Consider the following 5,623-nt stretch of genomic DNA (forward strand, 5'->3'; position numbering starts at 1 on the left):
ATCGAATTTGTAATCAGCTTTGATTTTAACGGCTCCGGATCAATTAAGTGTTTTCTCTAACTGGTTTGAAACCGGATAATAAGCACCCAAAAATAAAACTAAAGAAAATGGGCCATGTGTAAAAAACAAAACTGTTAACTTATTACATAAACTAACCTATAGACCAAATAATGAATTTGGTTTCGGTTAAAGACTTGAAAAACAAATTTGTAATTTGGTTTAATTTCAACGCAAAATACAAATCAAGATAAGTGTCACACCTAAACCAATGATTCGGTTGAAGGCATCTTTTTATATATCCATATAGTTACCGCGTGTAACAATATACAGAAGATTAACTAGCTAATTATATCACCCTAGGCAAATTCTACATCGCCAGTTGACAAGAGAGATTCTTGGTTCATAAAAAATGTCATACCTCTTAAATAATCAACGTGTTTTGGGTTTAGTTGAATATGTAGCAGCTGAAAACTCCACAATTAAGTATGCTTATTTGGGAGTAGTATTAGGATATGTGACCTCCTGGAAGTTTCAATTGGGGTAATCAAAAACAAATCAATGAGTTTTAGGGTAAAGTTGTAATTATGGTTATCATATTATGATTCTAGCATCAGTTCACCATAAAATCATTCGTTTATTTTCATCAAGTGCATATGCATCATAAGACATCGAACGATTGAACCCATATTCATAAACCATTTTTAAAACCCTAACTATTAGATATTGTATTAGGGCTTAACTTAGAGAAAACCTAGCGAGTTTAACCCTAATACAATATCTACTACTTAGAAACTACCGACGCTGTCCATGTCACCAACAACACTTGATATAAACATGTCTTTTGCGTTCCGCTTAAAGTAATTGCTGCGTATCTCCCCTTGCTTGCCGATCAACACATTCATTTGGCCCATCTTCACCATCACATCAACAAACTTCTCGAAAAACAATATTTGATTACCTGCAAAGCTAGTTACAATGGCTCGGGTTTGTTTGTTAGTGTACAAATCTTGGTCTGTTCTAAGAATTCCTTGTTTGTTCACGAGATTGACAAAGTACTTGTTATCGAACACTTTTGGAGATTGAACGTCCAAGAACGTGGTGGCATTGGTTGTAGCGGTTGGGCAAGCGCCTTTAAGGGTGCTAGCAAAGGTTTTGTCCATGGTTGTGTCTTGTGTAGGGTAAAGACATTGTGTGAAGGAAGTGCAATGGGTGACACCAATGGTGTGGGCCCCAGACATGGCCACAACATCGGTGGTGTCGAAGGTTTTAGCGACAAGGTTAGGTAGCAGGGTGCTAACCGGGACAAATGCTGATGGAAGATCGGCAAGGGTTACATTTCTTGTGGCAAATGTGAGTCCATCTCTTCAACCTAGAGGAACATTATACTTTGGACCACCGGTCTGTAAGGCCCCGTTACCGGTAACCCTACTTTGGTGTTGGATTTACTCATAAACACAACTCTAAATATCAGAGTTAATTAAAACATTTACGCGGAATGTAAAACTTTCATAAAACATTACATAATTCATAATTTGTCTCAAAACATTCATTGTCTTTCCCATTAAAGCATTAAAGTTAAAACATCATAAGTCTTCAGATGCCCGACTCTTGTTCAGTACCATGTGTCTCCTCAAGCGAGCTGCCTCATCCTACTCACCTGCGTGCATACTAAAAGTCAGCTACGCTGAGTGAGTTCTAGATAATCACATAATCATACCATTCACATAACATTATATTCTTTCATTCATACTTATATACTTTCATACTTTCTTACATTCATACTTGCTTACTTTCATACTTTCTTACTTTCATACATTCTTACTTTCTTTTGTATTAACTTACCTTCATATCTTACGTTATAAAGAGCATTACGCCCTACATTCCTCGAGTATTATTAGGGCTCGGTACCCTCTTTCCTCGAGTATTATTAGGGCTCGGTACCCTCTTTCCTCGAGTATTATTAGGGCTCGGTACCCTCTTTCCTCGAGTATTATTAGGGCTCGGTACCCTCCTTCCTCGAGTATTATTAGGGCTCGGTACCCTCTTTCCTCGAATATTAGTAGGGTTCGGTTCCCTAGTTCTCGAATATTAGTAGGGTTCGATTCCCTCTTCGTTACCATACAACCATACATTATCATTTCTTTCTTTTATTATCTTTATCACGTTCATACACATAAACATACATAACATACTTATCTTATACATAGCGTTACAACCTGACAGTACGTGCAATATCCGAAGATCGTTCACGTTCCATCAAGCAATCATTCATGCTTTCATATTATTCACACAAGGCATACACTTATCTCTTAGGATAAGCGTATTAACAAACATATCGAGTATGCACACAACCCCGAAAACATAACACATAAATGGGGCTAGAAACTCACCTGAACACGGTTACGTTCTCCGTTGATCGTAATCCCTTTCTTCAGTTGTGCACGGCTGACTGTATAACAAGTATACATATCAATTTAACTATCACTACTTATAACATCTTTCTAGTCTTAATTACTACCCACAACGAACGGGGGTCCGGGGGCAGCGCCCCTGGCAGCGGGGCGAAGTTATCCTTAGGCGAACTTGGCTTCAGGCGAAGTTATCCTTAGGCGAACTTGGCTTCAGGCGAAGTTATCCTTAGGCGAAGTTACGCTTGAAGGCGAAGTTACGCTTGAAGGCGAAGTTCATCAGGCGAACTTAATCTTGTAGGCGAAGTTATCGCGCTGCAGATCTGTTTGCCCATAAATCCTTCGTTTCTTAGCCAAATAACTCGACTTTGGTACCCACGGAATCGTATGATCGGCGCCTACAAATCCCAACCATCAAATCGGCCTAAAATCGACGTTTTAGGGGTCCGATTTGGGCAGTTTGGGTTTCGGGTCCGGTTAACCCATCCAATCCTAACCATTTTCAGTAATATTAGCTTTGTTGGATTTGTTCTTACCTTACCAACTCAGATCTATCAACAAAATCTCGGGTATCGGCTTCGAATCTTGATCGGTTAGAATGTGTGTGTGAAGAAATAGATGTAAATGAAGATATTTTTGGGATTTTGGGGGTATTTATATCCCTGAAATCCCATTCTTATTTACCCCATCTCAATTAATCCACGTCCAAGACCCGCTCCCTACCCGATACTAATTAATTACGCGAAATCACTAAACATAACTTCCTTTATTCATCATTAAAATTTTTAGGATGTTACACGGTCTAATATGTAAAAAAAAGTATGTTAAATTATGTAAATCATTTGTTAAAATATATATGTGTATGCTCGTATGTCCACGTATTCACGGCATTTTATATTGTTGTTTATCGAGTAAATTACAAGGATGGTCCTTATGGTTTGTAACAAATTACGGATTTGGTCTTTAGTTACAACTTTTTTTAACGGTTTCTTGGATTTTATCCTTAACTAGGCAATTTTAACACTATATGTTAAATCCAAAGAGAGAAAACAGTTAGTAACCAAATTCCTTGGATTCTACCTTTGATATTTTTCCATTATATGTAGCAGACCTAATTTTTATATAATTTTGGTCAACTTTTAAAACAATTACCCCTTTGTGTATCAAGGTAAAATAGATAGGTGTTAAGCAAGTCTGGCTTAATAATTTTGGAGGCATAAATCGAAATGAGATTTTGTGGTCCTTGATGAAAATTGTGAATATATATATATATATATATATATATATAGGAGAAGTATAGTTTGAAAACCCTCTTGAGTTGAGAAAACCCGTGAAAACCCTATGTAACATCGTTTTTTTTGTTACATGTAATATATGTTGTTACATTTAATACAAAACATCGAAAACATAAAAAAAATGTTTTGCTATTTTTTTTATATTTTTTTAGTGATTTTTATATATGTTTTCAGAGAGAGAAAATGTAAATAAACTTTTATATTTTTTATTAACTTTAATTGTGGACCACAAGATTTAATCTTTAATTAAAAACTTGTAGTTGAGAATGAGTTTCTAGAGTTTTCACAACTCAAGTGGGTTTTATTCTAACCTAACCATACATACATACATATATATATATATATATATGGGTGGATTAAAATAAAAAGAGATAGTTTTCTAGGAAGAGTAAGAATAGATCATAGCCATTGGATTATGTTAATCAATGGTTGATATTTAAATTTACCTAAAACCGACATAGTTTCCTAGAATTACTCTTTCACGTACCTTTATAACCAACATAGTTTCCTAGAATTATTCTTTCACCATAGGTTATAATGCCACATGTCAAAAATCTATTGGCTCTTACCATTCTTAGAAAACTCCTTATTCTTATTTGAACCTTTTTCTCTCTCTCTCTCTATATATATATATATATATAATCTGCTTAGAACCGTACTTGATCTCATGACCTACAGCTAAGCAACAAACATGTTTTACCACCAGATGTTTACTCTGCCCATTATAATATACAATATTAATATATATGTATATGTGTGTGTATTGTTGGATTTTAAAGCGTTGGTTAAGTGTTGGCCTAAAGTCTTGCTTGTTTTTGCTGGCCTACGGGCCGACCTTTGTGCTAAAGGAACGAATGAAAAGGTTTACCAACACGATAGAGTCACGTGCAACAATGGTAGTGATATCTGAATACGAGACACTACCCGCACCGCATTCTTTGTGAACCCTGCGACGAAGATCCTCAATAACATCAAACCCCCTCAAACGTAGGTTTGGTGGCGCTGTTTTCTCACTATCAAGAGGTCCGCTTGCTGATCCATCCAATAATACCGAGCTATCACAACCCTGATATAATCATTATCATTATATATGCGGAAATAAACACCATAAATTGTAATTAAGGCATAAAATTCTAACTCATTTAACTCGTTACTATTGCGGTTTAAAAGCGATTATATGATAAATATAACTAAAATTATATAATCAAAAGATACTAATATTTGGATAATATATATGCTTTTATTGTTTAAAACTAACATATAAATATACCTGAACAAAGCAATCATGAAAATGAACTCTCAACAGAGAAGCAGCAAGACCAACATCCTTCTTGATCACCTTCTCCATATGCTTTCTAATAATTGATTCCAACTTTGGACACTTACTTTCATAGAATTTCCAAGAAAGCCCCTTCACCAATGGATGTTTTTGTGCTTCTAAACCATGCAAATGCATTACCATCACTAGCAACACACCCACACTCAGTGCAAATGTGTGAAAGGGCACTAAAGTCATTTTAGAACCACCCATTGATGAATACTAAGGTTTTCTTTTATTTTTATTTTTTTGGGTGTTCAAACCTACAACAGACATGGACTACTTATAGCAGAAAAATGTTCCTAAAACTCCCTAATGGTTGAACTATTAGCTTTTTAGTCCCTTAAAGTTTAAACTGTGCATTGAATGTTGAGTGATGTAGTCCATGTGGATCTTCCATATTACATGCATGTGTTTAGGGTCTTGGTCATCTTTGACGTTTGTGTTGGACAATGGACACACTACATAAAATGTTATATGATGATTTTTTATGTCATTTATACACACACACACACACAAATAGTCTATCCTCTTCAATTAGTGATCCAAAGTTAAACGTTTAAATTCCCTGTAGTGTAGGTCTCGGTCTCGGTTTCCCATTA

The 5,623-nt window shown here is 35.7% G+C and overlaps 1 pseudogene; it reads right to left on the minus strand.

Moving 5' to 3' along the window:
- Positions 1–785: 785 nt before the first annotated feature.
- On the minus strand, positions 786–5,234 carry LOC143535724 (peroxidase 12-like; annotated as a pseudogene).
- Between the last annotated feature and the right edge of the window lie 389 nt (positions 5,235–5,623).

This window comes from Bidens hawaiensis, unplaced genomic scaffold, assembly GCF_021521415.1.
Source record: "Bidens hawaiensis isolate Kalapana, Puna unplaced genomic scaffold, B.hawaiensis_p1.1 tig00000055_1, whole genome shotgun sequence".
Taxonomy (NCBI): domain Eukaryota; kingdom Viridiplantae; phylum Streptophyta; class Magnoliopsida; order Asterales; family Asteraceae; genus Bidens; species Bidens hawaiensis.